The 23,068-nt window shown below is 37.5% G+C and overlaps 1 protein-coding gene and 1 long non-coding RNA gene across 3 annotated transcripts in view; both read right to left on the bottom strand.

The window, feature by feature from the left end:
• Positions 1-23,068, bottom strand: part of LOC133849297 (inactive dipeptidyl peptidase 10) — a 131,045-nt gene that overhangs the window by 80,093 nt on the left and 27,884 nt on the right. The gene's annotated exons all lie outside the window — the stretch shown is intronic.
• Positions 7,894-8,764, bottom strand: LOC133848346 (uncharacterized). The gene is made up of 2 exons (XR_009895254.1): positions 8,273-8,764; positions 7,894-8,205 (listed from the first exon to the last, which is right to left on the bottom strand). It is a non-coding gene; the product is annotated as an uncharacterized LOC133848346 (long non-coding RNA).

Here is a 23,068-nt window from a genome sequence, read left to right as displayed (position 1 = left end):
ATTTGGCATATCGATATAGTATACCATCGAGTTAAATATATACCATATTGGGTTACCAATTAATATACCAAAAAATATTCAAATATATGGAAGGCTATACTTGGTATATCGATATAGTACTACTTTTAAAATATATTATAGATTACAATATATACCAGTTTGCTTTCCCAATTAATATACAAAAATATACCAAATTATATATTTGGCATATCGATATAGTATACCATCGAGTAAAATATATACTATATTGGGTTACCAATTAATATACCAAAAAAGATGAAAATATACCAAATTATATATTTGGTATATTGATATAGTACTACGTTTAAAATATATTATAGATTACAATATATACCAGTTTGATTTCCCAATTAATATACAAAAATATACCAAATTATATATTTGGCATATCGATATAGTATACCATAGAGTAAAATATATACTATATTGGGTTACCAATTAATATACCAAAAAAGATGAAAATATACCAAATTATATATGTATTTGGTATATCGATATAGTACTACATTTAAAATATAACATAGAATGAAAATACCAGATTGGCCAGCGGATATAAAAACAAGTGAAATTTTCTTTTCACTTTTCAAATACCATATTGGGAAATTGTTTTTTTGGGAGGGGTAAGGGAAAATCGTGCACTTTAAAGTTAATATAATTACCTCCATTTGGGAGCCCTTCTTGCCCATGGAGCCGCCACCCGTGTGGCCGCCGCTCTGTGCGGCATTCATCCTTGTATCGCTCTTGTGTCTGCAACTGTTGCGCTGAACAAACGGCCTATGCTTGAAGAGGACGAAGGATGCTTTCTCTGGTTTTGGTGTTTATTAATACTAGCACAACTTCGTGTGGCGTGTATTGTGTGTGTAATTATTACTATATGTTATGTTGCTGCTCGTGTAGTTTGCTGGCTCACAAATTATGGCACAACACGCGGACCAAGCAATAAATCCTCGCGGTTTCCTGTGATGCTGTTGCGGTTGTTAGTGCTGTGTTCTTAGTTCGCAGTTGTCAGTTCTCAGTTCTCAGTCTATCGCCTTCTATGGAAATTTATGAGCCTTTGAATGCCGCACGTAGTTGTGGTTTTTGCTTCTAATAATTTTTATAGACTTTTGACTTTTGCTGTTTAAAGCTTCATTTATTATTGAGTCACATTGCGCCTTTTATTTTATTTTTGTTGGGGATGTATAATATAATTTTATTTGATGTATATACGTATAGAGCACAAGGGGCATTAACTTTTATGTTATGTTGCACTTTGGCACGCGCCTAAATTCAATTTGCAGGGGAGAGAGATGGGAGAGAGAGAGAGACATAGAGAGAGAGAGAGAGAGAGAGGGAGCGACACTGTTTACATACTAATAAAGAGGGACAACTAAAAGTTGGTCGCGAATTGACACCAACACTTAAGCATGTCTCGCAGCAGACAATGGGCGATTTTACAGCTATAGATATAGTACTCTAATATACTATATACTATATATGTATGTATATGTATACACCCTTGTGGCAAGCAGAGCTCCAATGACAGGCGGCAAGTGACAGCGTCAGCAAGCGAAGTTGAAACTTAAATAAGCCAACAGCAGCAGCAGCCACCGCATCGAATGCTGTGTGTCAGATATAATGTAACTATATACGGGCACTTGAAGCACATCTCCCTTCCCCCCACGCATGCTCCACCCCAAATTGAAACTCCAACTACTACAAGCCGAAAACCAAGACACTTGGATCAGATATCCATGACAGCTCGAGTCTTAGCCGAAACGCTTGAGGGACATTAAAGATGAGTTCTTCCTTCTGCTCTGCTGCTGCTGCTGCTGCTGTTGTGTGTTTTGTGTTGTGTGTTATGTGTTATGTGTGTGTGCCAATTGTTCTATGTGGCAGCTTTATGTCTCTATTGATATGTCGACGACAGTGCTGAGAGTTTTGTCAAAGGAAAGCGTTGAGCGAAACTTTAAGCAAACTGTTGCGAAAGCAATTTTCAAGGGATCACAGAATGTAATTGACACAAGCTTGCCGCAGCACAGCACAATTATATAAATAAATTGTTGAAACATTTTCAGTGTTTGGCAGCAGTATAATTAATCAAATTAAAAGAACAACGCATAAAATGATGTAAATTCTGACAATCAGATGAAATATTTGCGATCGAATGAAAATACATTAATAAATCACAATTAATGCAAGTTCGTTTCAATGTTTCAACCGACTGCTGAATAAATTTTGTATAATTTATAATGGAAAAATTGTTGGCATAAGTCTTGAAGCGATTTATAGGAAATCATTTCAAATTGCAAATTGTAAAGTTGATGTGTTTTCCCATTCATTCGTTCTGTCGCTGCCTTCGCTGTCGTTTCGCAGCGAATAATTTAATAAGCGAGCGAACAGGATGAAGGCAATAAACCTAACTCGATGTACTTGCTTTAATTTCATTTCAAGCAGCAATCATAAAAAGAAGACAAGCATTTCTCAATACATACATATATTTTTGCATTTTTATTTGCGCCACTGTCTGCAAGATGACATCAAATATTAATAAACTCCTTCTGAGTGTATCTGTGTCTGTATTCTGCATAGAAATGTCCTGCGGACAATAAAAGGCTGAAACGCATTTGCACGTAGCATTTGAAGTTGATTTGAAATTGAGTTTTTAACAAGAATAAACAAGTGGCAAAGAATAATAGCAAGCGAAGAAAGCAAGATGAAAAGAGATGTAGGCTTAGCCAGCTAAGCAAAGCCAAACAAAATATGATGAAGGCAATTTATCTGGGTTGACCCAAGCCTTTGATAAAGCACAACCAACAACAAAAGGCTCCCTCCCACAACACATGTGAGAATCAGATACTGATTGTAGTCAGCATCAGCGTCAGGGTCAGGGTCAGGGTCAGCGTTGGGGTTAGAGTACGAAGAACTGGACATCTATAAGCCAAATGTGCGCACTGATTGCCGTTGTTGTTCTCCTCCCTATTGCTATTGTTGTTGTTGTTAGAGATGCCTTTGTTAGCTGCCAATTTGCCTAAAAGTTTGCACAGAGATTTAATACGTTTCTGTGGCAAGTGGTCAAGGGTTCAAAGCGAGATAGAGAGAGAGAGAGAGAGGGAGTAGGGGGAAAAGTAGAGTGAGAGGCGTCTCAAAGTGAACTGCGAAACGTTTTGGTTTTTATGCGTTTGCTACGTGATTTAATTAGTTTGCATCGCCGGCAATTAGAGGCGCCTGCTAAAAGGCATTTGTCTATGGCTAATTACTAGGCATTATTAACATATTGCAGCCCCAAAAGCGTTTGGCACGTACACCAACAACAACAATAGCAACACAAAGCACAAACACACACACACAGAGATAGCGCAAAATGAAATCCGAGCGATAAGCGCAACATCAACGCTATGCTAATACGATACCGAGACCGAGACAGAGACAGAGACAAAGTCGAAAAATAATAGAAAAAATCTATTTGCGACTTACAGCTACCCAGTGCTCGAGCGCAAGAAACGAATATACCCCAGATGTTAAAGACTCAAGCTGCAGGGCATGCCACACAAAACAAAGAGAATTTCACACCAAACGTAACAGATTTCAAACTCTGGCAAGACAATCCCAAATAAATAAGGTAAGAAATCAGCATGCAGACGGCGAACTGAGAGCTACGCTTTTTTTTTCGTTTCTTTTTTTTTGGCTTTTGCGGTAGCGAGACAGTTGGAGCAATGGATTTCGTTTCGTTTCGTTTTAGTGCCCGCCAGCAAATAAAAAACACAACCAAAAGAAAAAACCATGCTGGAGTGCTTGCGAGTAGCGAAGATTTCGAATTTGCCCGGGGGCGGATTTGTTGGCGCTGGCAATCAGCAAAGACTAAACCGAACCAAACCGAAACTAGAGGCCAGAGAGCGCAAAGATTTGGCTTGGCTTTAGCTGCAGCAGCAAGCGAAACACACACACACACACATACACAAAAAGTAGAAACACGCGCGGGCAGCCAGCCAGCAATTTGCTACATTTATTTAAACAATCTTTGGCAGCAGCAGCAACAACAACAGCAGCAGCAGTTGGCTGTTTGCATTTTGGTTGGCGCAACTCGCAACTCGCAAGTCGACAGGCAACAGGCAAAAACCAAAGAAACCCAATTTTGATTGAGGCATTTGCTGGAAATGGATCAGATGGCGATTTGACTTTGATTGGGAACGCACACACACACAAATACACACAACCACACGGTAAACTCTCTCTCACTTTCTCTCTCTATGTGTCTCTATGTCTCAGTCACTGATTGGGCAGGTTGCTTTGCAAAAGACCCCGAAAGATATCCAGTTTGGCCAAGTTCTTTGCGCCAACGACTCGTATACTTAATAAAACTCTTAACTTTATTTGGGAAGGGGCGAATTGGGCCAAACAATAGTCAAGAAGTGCGCATTGTGAATAGATTTCATTGATTTTCATCTGATTTGCATTGATTGCATTATAAACTATTTACTATTTGATATCGATTTATTTATTCATGCAGCTTTCTATCAGTCGACTAACATTTCTTTACTTTTATTTATTATTATTAACTTATTAAACTGCTTGGATATTCATTTTAGCAACTTTGTCAATTTTGCGTATGCGTATTATTTTTCTTATAATTTATTAATTCGATTTCTAAATGCTTTGTGCAAATTTTGTTGTATACTCTTTGTAAATGTAATTTATATAAATATGTTTAGTTGTTAATTTTAATGGCTTTGACATTTCAATTTCATGTTAGACTAAGCGGACTACCAGTCGTATGCGTAACTTAATAGAGACCTGCTAAAAGTCAAAAAATTGCATAATAAATAAATAAATTTTAGTTCTCATTTTAATTGCTTTGCATTTTATGCAATATTAGGTAGACCACCAGTCGTATACGTAATTGAACATAAAGCAGAATTTATTTTCTTTACTTGAATGAAATTTAAATAATTATATATTTGTTTATTTTAATTACATTTTAGTTGCGAAATTAAGCGGACCATCAGTCGTATGCGTAATTAGATTGCTTTGAAATAAATAAATTTTATTTCTTATTTTAATTGCTTTGCATTTAATTTATTTGCATTTTATGCAATATTAGGCCACCAGTCGTATACTTAATTTAAATAATTATATTTTTGTTTATTTTAATTACATTTTAGTTGCGCTTCTAAGGGGAGCACCAGTCGTATGCGTAACTCGATAATAAGTTGCTAAATGTCAAGAAGATTGCATTTATTTGAAGTATTAAAATATCAGTTAAAAAATAATATTTGTTTTTTATATTACTTGATTTAACATTTCAATTTGATGTCAAACTAATCAGTCGTCTAGTCGTATACGTAATTAAATAGAGAGCATATATTTCGAATACGAAAATGTCAGATAAATAAGTTGATATTGTTTTTTTATTTTAATTGATTTAACATTTCAATTTGATGTCAAACTAATCAGTCGACTAGTCGTATACGTAATAAAATAGAAAGCTGCTGATTGTTAAGAATTTTGCATTTATATTTTTACAAATTGTAATCAATATTGTTAAATTTAATTGTACCCATTATTTATTGTTAATGTTTTATATTTTAGTCGGTTTTATTTTGATTTTATTTTAAAGTTTATTTATTTATATTTTGTTGTTTTAATAGCAATTTAGGAGATTGATTTATTTGCTGTGACTCAAGAATTAAATGTATTTTTTGTGACGTCTTATCCCTTGTGCCCAGAATAAATATTTATTTATATTTATTGGTTTTTAAGTTGTGAAGCAAGCAATTAAACTTGAAATCTGTTTAATTTTTCTTTGCAGCTGTCGCTTGTTAAATAAACCAACAACCAAAAAAAAAAATGGCAAAAAATTACACGCTCAGTTGGAGATTAAACCGCAATCGGGGCGTGGCAAGAGAAGAAGTAAACACGCATAACGTACACTCAATTACATTCCGCACGAAAATTTATTGCAATGCCGCTGCTGCAATTGCATTTGCAGAGTTCATTTGCATAGCGCGCAAAAATTTGAAACAAGACTCGGCCGAAAGAACGATCGTCAAGCGACTGCGAGAGGACGCGAACGAAAGTTTTGTATTTAACCGCTGCTCGTATCGCGCTTATCTGGCGTTGGCGTTGGCGTTGCGTGCGGCACTGCGACTGCAGCAGTTGGCGTTGTGAGCATAACTGACGAACAGACGAGCAGAACGCACATGTGGCATGCCCCTTAAGCGTTAGACTTGGCGCTCGTCGTCGTCGTCGTCGTCGTCGTTGTCGTTGGCGTCGTCAGTTATCACAGCATGCGGCAGGCTGGCTGTAAGCAAAAGCTTTTGTTGCGTGCCATCTGCAGGCAAAAGCTTTGTGTGGCATGCAAGCTCAAGTGGCATGCTAAGCAGCGTCACGTGGCAAGCTCCACGGAATGTGGCGAGCAAAACAAAAGTGCCAAAAAACTGAGACAATGGCAGCCCAGCATTAAATGAACTTTCCCTTGTTCGTGTGTGCTCGTGTATGTGTATGTGTGTGTGTGTGTGTGGCATCCACGTGCCACACGCCAGCTGCCAACATGCAACCTGCAACGCGTGCGACGTGCGAAGGGTTTAACTGCCAAGTGGATCTCTTCTGAGTTAGTGTGCTCGGTTAACCAGGCTGTTGATCAAACGCTCACATTGCGCATACGCCACGTGTGCCTTGGGGACATTTGCCAACGTCAATGGCGCTGGTTGCGGCAACGGCAACGGCAACGGCTGCTGTCACTTGATTGTGGCCATAACTCAGCGCAGCTGCCGCCTCGCTCACACCACAGGCGACGCCCCAAGTGAAAAGGCAAAATGAAAGTGTATGCAAAAAAAAAATGTAAAAGAAAAGTGAGACAAAGAACCCTTTTATGTCGCCAGGCCAACAGTAATATAAAATTTAACCAAGACCATAAGCAAAGTCATAGTCAAAGCCAAGCGAAATCCAAAGCCAAAGCCAAAGCCAAAGCTAAAGCGAAAGCCATCGCTGGAGGGCTGTGTGGCATTCGACATTTGGACAGCTTGGACTTTGTTGTCATGCTTGATAAGCAGTTTCCATTCAACATTGGCGCTGTGTCAACACTTTGCAAGTCAATTGAAAAACATTTTTCAAAGCCAAGTCACACGCAAAGTTTTTCACGCAACAAAACTTCAAACTAACTGAAAACTCGGAGACTATAAAAAGCAAACGAAGAGCGAGACAGCGACAGTGCGAACAGTCAGCAACAGGCCAGGCCATAAATTTTGTCGAGTTTGCTTTTAAATGCAGTGCGAAAAGTGAAATATATTTTTGTTCTTCTTTCGCTGTGCAACATGGCGTATGCTTAACGCACCCTGCACTGGACACAGCACATGATTTATGCGCTCCAAACGATGTTCGTCGTTCGTAGTCTCTGTTGTTGTTTTACTTTTCGCTTTGTTGCCAGTTCAAATTCAAGAAAGGTTGCGACAAAACTGTGCACAGAGCTTTTTAAGTTTTGTGGATTGCATTTGAAGCACGCAAATGTGCTGCGAAGCTTTGGGTGTCGCACTTCGTAAAGCTTGGAACTTTTAATATTCCTGCAGCTTAAAGCTCGACAGCTTGCAAGTTTTCCATATGCCCCAATGAGGGCGTTAAGTGCAACTGCCGATCAAAATCACAAATACAATTCGTTATTTTGTCAGTTGCGTTTGAAATATTCGCAACAAATGTGTGATTCTTAGATGACTGCATTGTGTTTCTGTTTCAATTGATAGATGTTGATCCCACGTACAAAATGCATAAATTCATGTCAAAATGCGTGGAAATATGGTCAAACTAGGATTAGTTTTCTATTTTGTGAGTAATGTAATCATTATCCAATAATTTAATGTAGCATACTTTGGTTATGCAGCAAAATTTTTAAAGCTTAAATTTCTATATTATACTTTCGGGGCTGCACTTAATTTGCTAAATATTTCGCAAATTAAAATTCTGCTGCATACTTATGGGGTTGTGTATAATTTGCTGATTATATATTTCTGTGGCATACTTTTAGGATGTACCAATTTTTCTTGCGGCACAATTTTAATTCTAGTTGCTGCAATGATTCATAGATGGCGCCAAAAATGAGCAGGCGGTATTTTGTAGCTCAGCTTGCTACTTATTTATGTTCGCCTGGTATTTCATTTGCTGACTTGACAATTTTTGAGGCTCGTCGTCGCATACACTGACCAACAACAACAACTACAACAATAGAAGAGTTGTTACTGTATTTATTGTAATTGTTGCAATTTCATTTTATGTAGCATACTTTGAGGGTGCAGCATGGGTCCTTTTTTGAAAACAAGCTATATCTCCGCCATATTCTGCAGCATTTTCAAAGGACACATATTGCTAGCATCGTAAGGACCAACTCTATCAACTGATATTCAATACATCTAATTTTTCACTTCCGTTGGGCAAATGCAATATACGAAAATCATAAATTCCAGGATAACTCAAGAACCACAAGGACGATTAACATCAAATTTGGCAGTGTAATAGTCCTTGCGAATATGCTTCGATTGACATAGGACTCGCAAGGATTCAAAAGGAAATTGCCGAAATATTCGTTATTTTCTATAAGTATTGCATCTCGGGTCCTGTAAGGACATTGTTTCTCTTGAGCACACCAAACAGTTTGTCTATAAGTTTAATCCTTATGCAAATTGATATCCTTAGTATCCTTGCGTAATAATCGATAGCGCTTATCCTTAAGAATTTCGCAGAGATATGGTAAGTAAACCAATTTCAAACAACAAATAATTACAAACATATATTTGTTGTCTGTCGGTTGTAAATATTTTATATCGTTAACCCTCGACGAGATTTCTTAAAAAAAAAAACTATGTTGAGTGATGTAAAACACCAGGCGAACATACATAAGTGGGTAGCAAATATTTAGCCACACCATTTGTATGCAGTTGTTGTTGGCCACTTCAAGCCGCCATGAACGGCTAAAAAGTGCCAAGTAAGCAGATGAAATACCAGGCGAACATAAGTGAGCAGCAGGCGGAAATGCAGCAAGTAGCTTGCTTATTTAATGGCGCCATCTAACGACCCCCCAAAGTATGCAACAAAAATGTAACATTTTTACAGCAGCATCGCGCGGCAAATTTAACTTTGAAATCAACAGAGAAAAAGGAAAATTGCTTCAATTTTTGTTAGGAAAAACAAACACTGGTAAATAAAGCTAAAAGTTCAAGCTAATGGTGTACATTTCTTTTAAATTCAATAGTTATGGAAGTTTTTTTAAAGAGATGTTCGAGAGAAACCCATAAAAATCGAGTTCATTGCTGTGGAACGGAATTATTGAACGAAACGACATTAGCAAATAGCACAAGCATGGCACAAGCAAAAGATTAGACGCAAATACACGAAATACTCGAATTTATAGCTAGCAGCGCTATCAAAGTGAACTTCGAATGCCGATGAAACTATTCAAGAGCATATGTAGTCGTAAAGTGTCCTTGACTCAAGGAAACTACAGAAGTTGAATGTACGAGGTGCATTCGCTATTGTGGACAAGGTGTAAGAACTTGGAAAATTGATCATTTAATATTCTTTTTTGTTGGAATTTTTGTCGTCCTTTGATTGCTTAAACTGCAGTTGTTGTTTTGCTTTTTGTTGTCCCGGTGGTTTGTCATCAGTTTACATTTTTTTTATTTCTGGTTTGTTGTCTACTCTGTTTTTGGCATTTCCTCTTTACAGCAAGATGCTGGAATTTTTCAGTTATTATGGCATTTTTGCTACTTTTCACAAGCTGCGCACAATTCCCTAAAGGTGCAACAAGGAAATGAATTCAAGCATGAGCTGTGCGAGTATCTATGTGTGGGTATGTTTCGCTGTGTGTGTGTGTGTGTATGTGTGTGTGGGGGCGTATCTAGGGCAAGGGGATTGATGGCAGTTGCCGTTCTGCGTCTAACGAATTCATCAAGAGCGCAATACACAGCACACAAAAGATGAAGAAAAATGGCAAACTAAGGCCAAGACGCCTGAGTAACAGTAATAGCAACAGCAACACCTACACGCATCCAAACACACACACACACAGACACACAGACAGACAGACACGCACACAGATAGAAAGTGGGGCTCGCACACAACGTAGGAAATCGCTCGTTGCGGTTGCTCGTGAACGGATGCGGATGCGGATGCAAAGGCGAATGCGAATGCGAATGGCGAACTGCGGGTGCGAGTGCGAGGGAGAATGCGAGCGCGGATGAAGATGACGATGCGGCTGCTGTTGATGCTCTGTGTGGGCGTTTGTGTGGGCAACTGTGGGCGGTTGTGGGCGGCCGGATGTGTTGACAGGTACACGGCATTGGAGGCATCTCTCCATCGGACTTATGGCAAATGCATTTGTTGTGTGCAACAAGCTGTCACTTGCTGCTTTTGCTGCAGCTCTAGATGTACATAGATGTAGTTGTTGCTCTTGCTATAGTTGTCGTTGTTGTTGTCGTTTGCTGTTGCTGTTGCTGTTGGCTGTCAGCGTCGAAGTGGCCTCCACCCAAAAGCAAACTGAGTGCCATCTCATCAGCACTTTCTCTCTGGGCTCTCTCCACCAAGCGTATTCCCATTTTGCATTTAGTCTGCGAATTTGATTACATTTCATTTGGTCGTCCCCCACTGCAATTTACAATTAAACTCAACTGGGGAATTACTCATGATAACAATGGATTATGCTCATAGTGCTTTACACACTCCTACTCTCCTTCAACCACCTTCTCAACCCACACAATCACATTGCACTTTTAGCTACGTCATTTTGGCAGAAACTAGAGTAATTTGATAGGACTTGCAACCACTCGAATGAAGACGCCACACACACACTCTGCATTTGAAAGGGATTCAATTGAATTTGGTAATTGGATAAGTAAGAAATGCAAAATACTCTCTACTATAAAGATTCTTTTCGTGTAGCAACTCGCTTTAATTTAAACTGCAAAACTTGTTTGAAACCACAAGAGTAAAGTATTCGAAATGAATGCTTTATTTGCTGAAAAACTAAATTTATTGCTATAATACTTCCGATTTTAAAAATCACAAAAATGTAGTCGCAAAAATGCAGAAAGTGAAAAAAATAAATAAGTACTCATTTTAAAATTATAATTAAAACAAAAAAACTTTATATAATAAAAGAAATTACTTATCAGTTTAAACGTGAATGAAAATGAAATACTTAAATCAAAGGGAAATAATTAAATATGTTAGTAACTTAAGAATCGATACTTAATAACTGATTTCCAAATAAAAGCTGAATAAATACAAAGATTTTTAAACCAAAGAAAGAACTCAACAAATTTAAAAACAAATAAATTTAAACGTTAAATCAATAAGAATAAAAGTGACTTTAAATACCCAAATACCCAAATTAAAGCTGAATGAATAAAAGTTTGTTTTAAATAACAAAAACAACTTACCACTCATATGAAATATTTTGAGCAATACAAATGATTCAATTGTGGTTTTGTGTAATATATGTCTAAGTGGTTAAGTAGATATTATAAATTAAAGTAGTTATTATACTTTAAACTAGCTTCCTTTAAATTTGGCTGCTTTTCCTTAAGCACATGAGGCGCTGGTGTTTACAAAGTTGATGAGAAGAACTCGCCTGAGCATTGTGCGTCATAGTTGTGATATGAATTGAGAAGCAAACAATGCGATGGAAATACAATACCAGACATTGTTACTTGGCATTTGCTTGCTCTGGCTGCTGCGACTCGACGTGGGAGCCAACAAAGCGGATGACATTGAGGCGCTGCCACGCCAGCAAATGCAGCAAAGCAAATCAAATTCACTGCCAGCGATGGGCAGCGATGGCCAGCATTCGCCTGCAGACGAAGTGCAGAAATCCGAGAAGCAGCTGCATTTGCAAATGAAGCATTACGCCCACGGTCATGCCCACGCCCACTCCCACTCGCAAGCTAACAACAAGCCACAGAGAGTGTTTCGATCCGGTTCCCAAGCTCGCATCTGTCCGGGCAAGGATGTGGGCGACGATGAGAGGCCAAAGGCAAACACCAAAGAAGAGGACTACGCTGATGACGATGATGAGCAGGTGAAGCAGAATGAAGGCAGCGAATTCACAGCTCGAGTTAGTTGCTTGCTGCGCACGCTGTACGACAACACCAAAGCGATGTCGGAGGATCTCAAGCAACTGGATGAGGGTATCTTTCCACTAAAACCAAAGCCAAAGCCAAAGTGCAAGAAAATAAAGCCCAATAAACCCAAGAAACTCAAAGTGGAGGATTATCATACTGATTATCACAACGAGCATGCGCCCCGTGACAACGAGGCGAATGCGCAATTGCCAGCCGAGTGCCTGCAACAGGAGCAGGATCAGGAGCAGGAACAAGAGCAATCATATCGCATTCCTCTCGACGACTTGCAGCTGCCCTTTATGGTGCCCACGAGCAGTCTTCTCGTGCCTTTGTTCAATCGTCGCTCGTGGTCCATGGCACCTAATTTCATGAAGCGTCATCGCTATCTTCGCACTCTCAACGAACTGCGTTTGGCCAGAGCCATTCAGGCAGCGGCTGCAGCTCGCAACAATGCGGAGCCGGAGCATATGGATGAGTTCGAAGAAAACCTGCGACGTCTCGTCTCCAATCGCGAGGCCATCGAACAACGAGTCACGAGTTTGCTAGCGGACATTCATAATGCAGTTGCTGTTGGGCATTAATGCAGTTTCCCTTTTGCATTTTAAGCTTGCCATAAAAGAATTAGTCTGAAAAGCGCAGCTACTTTGTGGTACAGTAAACCCTTCTGGGCATCCAATGAACAACTTTTCAAGTCTTTGGTACATAAGAAACTTGATGCTTCTTTTATTGATATTGCAGCTTTTATGCTTGTCAAACTCTTTGTCAACTTTGAGACTTATCAACTATTCATGTTATCTGACTGATGCACTAATAATTGTCAAAGATGGAGAAACAAGTTACACAATAATAAAGTTGTTAAATAAATTTTATATATTGGAAACCATTCATGAAACCAAAATTTAAGCTTTAAGAATAAATATTCTAATTGTTAAATAATAAAAATATTAATTTCAATAAACAAAAAATTAAAGAATATTTTAATTCTTTTTATTAATAAAACATTTCAGCTTTAAGAATGAATACTTTAATTCTCAAAGAATACAAATGTATATATTACATTAAACTATAAATAAAAGTATTTGAGTTCTTAAAATAATACAATAATTTCTTTATTCAAAAATGTATGCTTTAAAAAAATATTTTAATTCTCAAATACTAAATATTTCAAATTCATTAAGCACAAATTGAAGCTGTAAGAAAAAATATTTATATTCTGAAGAAAAGTTTTTAAGTTTTCTATATATAAACTATATTATGTGTTTAACTTAATAACTTAATAATTGAAGCTGTGTTTCAAATTTCATAAGATAAATAAATGAATTGAAGACCTTTGCAGCCATCGCTTAAGAAATTAGTTGGTTTTCATTTAAATTACATATATCTAAATATTGTAAATAAATAAAACAAATTTTATTTGAGAGTTTAAACAAATTGTAAAATAATAAATTGGAAATATAAATTAACCCATGTAAAGAATATTTGTAAGCTAATATTTATTGTTTGCTTTCCCTGTCTTTACTCTGTAACTATAATTACCATATATGGAATTTTTTAATTACAACTTTCAATAATAATGATCTCTTATTTTGTTATACAATTCAGCATAGTAGGCTTCACATTGAAACTCACACTTAACTGTAGCACCAAAAGCGTTCTCACTTATTGAAAACAATACAATGAACATTCGAATCTGTCTCATTTTGCTCTATTTCACGCCCTTGGCGCTGAAGTTAACTCTAAGCAATGCAGCTGTTGTGACATCAAGCGGAGTTAAACGGGACATGTTCAATTATCAGGATGAGAGCAACATGGAAATCAATTTTGACTATGAGAGCAACATGGAAAAAGAGGCTGACTATCCATATCAACCTCGGTCAGACTCGGATATGAAACAGAAGAAAACTAGAGGCAAAAACAAAGTTGATGCTGTTCAGCAATTGGAGGATTATTCATTTAACTGAAGCACAAAGAGTTTTTTGATTTATTTGCAATATTTTTGGAGTTAAAAAAATAAAGAACGTCAGCATTTTGGACAGTGAACGATTTAGGATGATGGGCAATCAATCAGTGAGTTTTAGCGGCTTAGTCATAAAAGGGATTATAATCGGTATCACTCTCCATATATATTTGGCAAAACATTCGTTTAAGGATAAAGGATTTGCCAGTCAGTTGTGAGTTTGTTCGCAGTTCGTTTGGCGCTGATAAATTGGCGTTGACGTTGTGAAGCTCAACTGACAAATTAGAGCAGAGTAACTGCAAGAAGACCAAGCGACAAACTGCATTTGATGAGTGTTAGTGTGTGTGTGTGAGTGTGAGTGTGCGACTGTGTGTGAGCACAATGATAAAGGATTCAAAGCGACAGCCTTGCATTGTCCCCAAAATGCGCATGTGTGTGGAAGTCGTTGTATGTGGTAGACAGCATGCGTGTGTGTGTGTGTGTGTGTGAGTATGTGTGTGTGAGTGTGCGTCGAGTGGGCGTTCATGTTTGCCAGCTTGCCGCTTGAGTTCTTTGGAAATCGCTCAAAGCCATTTTCAAATTGTTTTCGCAATCACAACAAAATCGATTTGTAAATATTCGCTATTAACTTAAGCTTTACATCACTGTTGCCACGCCCACTCGACACACTCGAAACACACACACATACACTCATGTGAGATAAAGTGTCCTTTTGTCTACTTGTACGGCAGTCAGTCCTTGGGCCTTGTCGCTGCCCTGCATTTTATGAGCCACACTCTCCTCTTCACTCTTCACACTTCTCTCTCTTTTCGTCTCCTTAGCATTTCAGTCTCTCATCCTGGCTGCTGACAATTACAGAGGCACAGGCTCAAATTTCATTGCTAGGCGAAGAGGCGAGAACACGTTGACATTTTGTCTAGCTTACGCATGGATATTGTGATTTATTTCTGCTGATAAACGCGATTTCAAAATCGATTTATAAACCCCCCACAAAAAAAAAAACAAAAAAATGTTTCTTTAGCTCTAAGCCGACGCCCTTTGTCTTATTGCCTTGTTCTCAAAGCTTATTGTTTTTATGTCTTTAATGCGAGCTCAGACGCGGCAATTGTTTCTTTTTTTTCCTCTCAATCGTTGTCACAGCATGACCGAAGAAAAAACGCATAAGCCACGCAAATCACCAATCGTTATGAATGCGATTTCAGCTGGACAAAGTGACAAAGCAAATGGTAATGATTCCATTTATTTTGCATTGCTTTGCATTTTCGGCTAGCAAAAAAGTTAATTCACTTGCGATAAAAACACAAGCTGTTTTTATTTGCAAAAAAAAGACAAGATGAGAAAGCTGCCACTCAAGACTTAATATTTATTCTTATGTCTTTGCTAATATTGCTTAGCAAAAAATCGCTGAGAAATATATATTAATATTTATGGCCTAAGATATTATTAAAACCAGTAAAGAAGTTACATTCGAGTTTTCTTTGCTGTGAAATATGTTACCTATTACGCATTTCGAATAAGAGCAAAACAGTGCGGTATTATTCCTAAGATATACCAAATAATAAAATGCAAAAATATTAAAATATACTGAAGACCATATTTGGTATATCGATGAAGCAAGTAAGAAAACTATAGTCGAATATGCACGACTGTGCAATACCCGCCATCCATTTTAAATAACAGCATAGCAATGCGGTATTATATACTAAATATACCAAAGGCTTTATTTGGTATATTGATATAGTATTTTCAAAATATACCATAGGGTACTATAATATACCAGATTATCAGCCAAAGCATCTAAGAAGCGATTGTAGTTGGCGTTTTTTGCCATACAAAAGCATTTCTTAAATAAGTTTCTTCCAAATCATAAATCAGAATCATAAATACTGTAGCTATTATTGTACATATCGAAATTCGTAGCTATAGCTTCAAAAATACGCTACTTTCGGAGGTGAAAGTGAGCGTGGTAAAAATGTATGTCAAACTTGATCTGCGTGCAAGCATCTCTTATAGTCTCTGAAATCTAGGTGTTCATATAAACGGACAGACAGACAGACGGACTTGACTATACCGCCTCGGCTGTTGGCGATGATCTAGCATATACATACATACATATATATACTTCATGGGATCGGAGGCGCTTCCTTCTGCCTGTTATATACATACATTTCCTACCCTTCTACCCTATGGGTAGCGGGTCTAATACACAATAATTAAAAGTAAAATAAATACCAGTTGGTGAATTTATTTTTGTTGATTTTCTATTTATTTGCCAAGCGAAAATGTGAGATTCCTAAACAAGCAAATTATGCAAGAAAATGAATTCTACGTCTACGCGTATTTTTATGTTAATGATTGTCTACGCAACAAACATAAATTAACTTTTCCACACGCGTGTTTTCATTAAAAACTCGGTCGAAATAAATGCTGTTGTAACAACAACTCAGTGCTGGGCATTTCAAAATGCATATTAATTAACACTTTGCTAATGAAATAATGAATATTTTAAATGCAATTTGAATGTCAGCACTCGATTAATTGTTATTGAGCATAATTAACTTTGCCGTCGGTTTAAATTCCACGATTTAAGTTTCAATTAATTTGCGCTTATCGCCAACGTTAAATACTCGATTAGCGTACAATAGAAATTGTGTAAGGCTGCAAAATAAATCTCAAGCTTATAAACTATTATTTGCACAGCTCGTTTCACATTTTATCAGCTCGTCGTTCGTCCATTCATAACGCATTTGATGCGTCTGTCTGGAAAAGAGAAATAAAGAAAAAAAGAGCACGAAAGCAACACAGCGCAACACAACACAACACAACACAAAAAATTGGGAAGCCAGCATGACGGCTTTATTAAAATTGGGGGGAACATGCCAGGCGTGCGTTTGTTTAATAATGGAAATTATTTGCATAACTGGGCGCCACATAACGTATACTTGATGCCGTTGCTCTGCGAGATGTGCTTACAAGCAGCGAGTATATATGGTAAATGGTAAATATTGTGGACCTTAAGTAACCTTGCCTTGCATTGCATTTTTTTGCACTCGAGCTGCAGTCCCCAGTCGCGGCGCATCCTTTGGGCGTATGTGCGGAGTATTTTCGTCCGCAAGGTCAGGCCCCAGTGAACTTGAACTTTGTCAGGCCAAGACAAATAGCAGCAGCAGCAACAGCAGCAGAAGCCGCGGCAGTTGCAGCTTTAATTATGGCAGACAACACCTGACGCCATGCTTTTCGCTTTTGGGCCACTGCAATTAGACGCAAAACGAGCCACAAAGCATGTGGCATAAGGTGTAAAACGAGGAGGCACACAACACAGAAATTCTTTACACGCTCGCGTCGCATAAATTGTCATGCAGAGGCAAAAATTTGTGAATACTTTTGCTTGGCGCTTGGCGCTTGGCACGCATAATTCTATTCCATTTCTGTGCTATTTACTTAAGAGGCATAAAAGTTTTTTATATGAATTATGAGCATGGTCGACGTCGTCTTCATACCTGTTCTTTCATACCCGCCCACATTCTTACGACCAATAGACACACAGATAGAGAGAGAGATAGTGGGAGAGACAGAGAGACAGAGAGACAGAGAGAGAGGGGGGAGAGCGAAAGCAAGACATAATCATATTCATGACAATATAATGGCATCGTTAGCCAGCAGGCAAAAGCAAACTGAACTGGGAACTTAGAACTTAACTGCGCGCAGGTAACCACAGAAGTCACATCGCTGATGCTGCTGCTGCTTCTGCTGCTGCTGCCGCTGGCCATCCATTAGCCAAAAACGATGCCCAGCAGCTGGCAAGCGAGCGAGCGAGCGGTAAGTCTCTTGTCTTACAGTCACTCAACTTCAACTTGAATGGTCCTAGGCGGATGCTGTCGCAGCCACGCTTTGAACTTCATAAATTCTGTGAACTACGCAACGCTTGAGCTTGCCTTGCCTTGCCTTGCCGCATTAATCATAACACAAACTGTGATGGAATTGGTCCAGCTGTTCGCCTCACAACTTGCTTTTTGCTCATTTATGTGAGTTTCACATTTCACACAGCCACAGAGGGAGAGACAACGAGTGGTATACGTAACATCATCATCATCATCGTTGCCTTTAACCTTGAGGCGAGTTTTAAAATAAGTATGTTCCAGAGAAAGAAATCTAATAAGCTAGTGCACTAAATTTAATTAAGAGTATGCCATACACACACTCAGACACATATTTTAGGAATTTGCCGAAGCCTTTGTTGAGCTTATAAAATGTAATTGCTTGGAAATAAAGAAATAAATGCAGCACTCGCACTTAAACAAACGAGTTGATAATTCTTCAAAATATTGTAAACTCTTTTACTTAAGTTTATTTTCATGTCGCATCAACTTTTGTTCATGCTCTCTCAACTTATAAATAAAGTTTACACAATTTGTGGTTAGGCAGTTTGTTGGTTAACTTTCAAATATTATGCATACAACATGTGGTACACACAGAGACGAAAAAGAAATAAAGAAAGGGAAACACAAGGAAAAACAAGGGACAACGAGTTAATTAAAGATTTTAATCAGTTTTGCACTTACCGAATGCTGCAGCGTTTTTTGTGTTTAGTATATATTTTTTTTTGTTAGTTTCATTTTTTTTATTGTGTTTTTTAGTTTAGTTTTTTTATAGACACAGAGATACACACAAGTACATAAAGTATATATTGGATTTGGTTTTGGTTTTTGGGTGTGGATGTATGAGTTGTTTTTTTTATAGTTGTTGTTTTTGTTGTTGTTGTTGTTGTTATACAATTCGTGGTCGAGTGTGTTGGTGTGTGTGAGTGTGAGTGTGTATGTGTTGGGGAGTAGAAGAGAAAAAGAATAATATATATTTTAAAACGATGGCACATTAAACTTTTGATTGTTGCGCTGCAGCGCTTCAATCGCAATATACATATATGTTAGGATATTATTTATACGAGTGTGTGTGTGTGTGATGTGTGTTTCGATGTGTGTGTGTTGGAGCATTCATGAGATAGTGAAAGAACACAGAATACAGACACAGTTAGTAGATAGGGGCATAAATAAGCATAGATAAACTAACTAGACTCGACTACATAAATATACATATACATATTTATTACTTACCTGAGCCAAACGACCGAGAAAATCTAATAAAGCGAAAGCATCTGACAGCCAGAAAGGATGAGAGGGAGAGGCAGAGAAAGTGGGAGAGGGAGAGGGAGAGCAAAGGGAAAGGCAAGGATCTATGCTCGCATAGAACGCCAGCAGGCATTGGCAACTGTTAAATGCTGACATCTATTGATTTTGACAATAAAATATACGAAGCAAGTCGCACTCTCGCTTTCACTTTTCCCCTTTCTCTTTCTCTCGAGTATCGAAAAAAAGGGTAAAAACGCAAAACTTTATTTGATTGTTTGGCACCCGCAACCCCAAAAGAAAAACGACACCCAGCACAGCAAAAAAAAACAAACAAGTAAAAATGTTACTGTCGAGTGGGCTCGACTTTGAGATATCCGTTACCCTTTGTGAATAAGAGTAAAACAATGTGGTATTAATTATAAAATATATCAAAGGTTATAATGCGATATTGATATAGTACAATATTCAAAATATAACATAGAGTTCAAAATATTCCAAATTGTCACCGAAAGTAACTAAGTAAGTAAGCGTTTTTCCTCATACAAAAGTATCTCTTAATTAACATATAAAATTTTTATCTGATCGCAACAACATTTTTAGGAATCATAAAGAATTTAGTTATTATGTATTTTACAAAAAATCGACTTTAAATTTAAACTTGTTATTAGGCTTTAAAATATACTTGTTATTAGGCGAGGCGAAAATGAGCTCGGCAAAATATTCAAACTAAATCTGCAAACATAGCAGGTGCAGTCGAAAATTTAAACTCTATCTCTTGAAGAGTCTGAGATCTAGTGTTATATACGAACAGACAGACAGACGAATAAACAGACATGGCTATATCGCCTCGACTGTTGAGGCTGATATAAAATATATGTATAGTAGATACTTTATAGAATCGGAGCTGCCTGTGACATATATTTCCTGAAGGCACAAAGTTATAATACCCTTCTACTCTATGGGTAACGGGTATAAAAAAGGAAACAAAAAAAAAGGGAGAAGAGAACACACACACACACACACACACACACATACACACACACTTACACACGCATAGCTTCGAGGGGTTTACGCCCTGTGCCTTTGCCACAATCAGCTTTAACTGCTCTGCCATATTGTTAGACATTTTACATACCCCGTTTTGCCCGAGTGTGTGAGTGTGTGTGTGAGTGAGTGTGTGACCATGTGTGTGAGTGTGTGAGGCCTGCGGGCGCCTGTTGCCACAACCAAATGTCACGTTTCGTTTTTATTTCAATTTGCAATGTGAGAGGCGAACAACAAATCTGATTTTGAACTCAATCAAGCTTACCGCTCTCGGCTAACAGTTACGCCATATTGTACAGGTTCATCACAACCATACGTGAGTCCGTAAGTATGTGTGTGTGCGTGTATGTGTGTGTGAGTGTGTGTGTGTGTGTGTGTGTGCGGTGACTATGGAGACAACGTGGCCTGCATTTAATTCGATTAACGTGCGCAACGCTTCATTCACTGTCAGTCACTCTACACGCGCCCATCTTCTCTCCCTCTCTTTGTCTACATATATGTGTCTCTCTTTCACTCCATCATCATCATCTGTCCAGCTCATCAATTATGCGGCGCAACAAAATGCTCGTTGTTTCAATTGCAATTGCACTGCACTGATCCATGTCAATCCATGTTGAGACACACACACACACACATTGTTTGTGTGGGAGATCTTCGCCAGCAGCTGAGCAAATCAATTTACCAAATTGCAACAGTCACAGTCATCAGTCTGCGCCCCCCTTCTTCGTTCTTCCTGCCACGCCCCCCAATCATATATGGCTTGCCACCTTGGCCAAGTGATTGCAGTTGCTCAACAACTTTAAAGCTTTTTTTGCGCTTCTCACTTTTCCCCGATAAGCAAATTGGTTTAGCGATGCAAAAGATTAAAAAATTTCGATTACCTTTATGGAACTCACTAAAACACACACACACACGTATGCACACACACACAGACACACACATGCACAGTCGCATACTTGCTCTGCCATGCAGAAGCTGCTCTCGCATTTTCATAAGAAATATTTTCCAGAAAAATTTCTTTGCTCATGTGAAACGAAAATCAAACAAGCAAAAGAAATTTGTATTACTGCAGGAAATACCAAAACGAATTTTGCGTACTCTACAAACAACTTATTTACTTTGATAAAATACATGAAAAAGCTAAACGAAAGCAGTAAAGCATTTTACGAATGTTTTGGAAATTAAATGTATTGTAAAAAAAATATGAAAAATCTTTCTTGTGGTAGCTTCTTCATTTATTTTCTAAAAATGCGCTAATCAAAATAGAACTTTAATTCGAAATTGTATTTTGAAAATAACTTAAAATTATTGATTTTTAATTTATAAAATTCTCATTTAGGTTTTTTTACCAGAAAAAGTAATTTTAAGAAATAATTTGAATATTAAATGTGTTATAAAAAAAGGAAATTATTCAATTTACATTTTAAAGATTTATAGCTTAAATCAAAACTATAAAAAAAATGTAAAATTTAATAATAATATGATACTAATATCATATTGTAAAAATACCTTAAAATACCTTCAAATTGATCAATTATTATTTTTAAGAGTTATTGGTTAAAAAATACTATGCAAAATAAATTAAATTGTAGTTATTTTATATTGTAAAAATATCTTAACAGATTAACTTTCAAACACTAAAATTACCATATTTTTATGCCTGCCTTTTAAGGTTTTTATTGAATACCAAAAATAAAGCAGTAATTCAATTTTCAAATAAATTGCGAAAAATTCCAAAAATTATATACACATATATACATGTTTACTTTATAAGCAGGTACTTACCACTTATGAAACATGCACTTACTAAGCGCATATTTTCGTTAATTTATATGTCAAGCACACATTTTAAAGCATAGTCAGCATTACCTCATTTCTCCTCTTTTAATCAGCAGACTAAACAATTGCAATTTCTCTGTCGTATCTTTAATATTAAACTGCAAAACGAAAAACAAGCTCCGTTCGATAGGGGAACCCAGTTTTTATTTTTTTTTATAGATTTCTGACGCCTTCTTGTCAAAAATAAGGTTTAACACAAAAATGCCAAAAAACAAAAACTAGAAATGAGTGGAGGAAAAACTACTATGAATAGAGCTATGGCTTAGTGTAGAAAACACAGCTGCTGTTGGCATGAAAACGGCTTAACTGTTCCAGCAGGCAGCAAGCGGAGGCGAAAGGGATGAATGTGATGATGAAGTGGAGGTATTTGAGAGAGTGGTTGAAAAAAAATAAAAACGAAAACGAAAACGAAAGCGAACTGCATCGACAGCTGTTGCAGCAAGTGCAGCGGCGGCTTTGTCGAATTTCTATTTTCATTTTTATGAAGCATAATCAAATGGCTGCACTTGGCACTTTAATGAGCTTGTTTCACATGAGCTCCCAACTACGACGACAACGACGACGACGACGTCATTGTGAGTGTCCTTCAACAAAATAATAAAATAAAACAGCACACACGAACGAAACGCAATGAAACGAAGCGAGAGCAAATAAGGGCGCTCGACTAACTGATACTCCGTTTGGGTGTCGATAAGCAGAATTAATTTTAATTCACAATTATAATGAGGCGAGCAGTGCACAACCCCGCGTATACGCAACATTTCGAGGGTGTGTGAATATGTAACGATGAAAAAAAAAAAAAAAGAAAAACTAAATGCAGAAACGTAAAATAAACTGAAGTGCTAAGCGCATGTGCATTCTCTGTTTGTTTTTTTTATTGCCGCCTTTTAGCTTGATTGAGTTGCATTTGTTTTTTTTTTTTGGGCTTAATTAAATTTGGCCACTTAATTATCAGGACAGCACTTACCTGCACACACCATTCACTGCGCTGTGCTGCG

Source organism: Drosophila sulfurigaster, chromosome X, assembly GCF_023558435.1.
Source record: "Drosophila sulfurigaster albostrigata strain 15112-1811.04 chromosome X, ASM2355843v2, whole genome shotgun sequence".
In the NCBI taxonomy this organism is placed as follows: Eukaryota; Metazoa; Arthropoda; class Insecta; order Diptera; family Drosophilidae; genus Drosophila; species Drosophila sulfurigaster.
The sequence above is the reverse complement of the archived record's forward strand: the minus strand, read 5'-3'. Positions and strand labels throughout refer to the sequence as shown.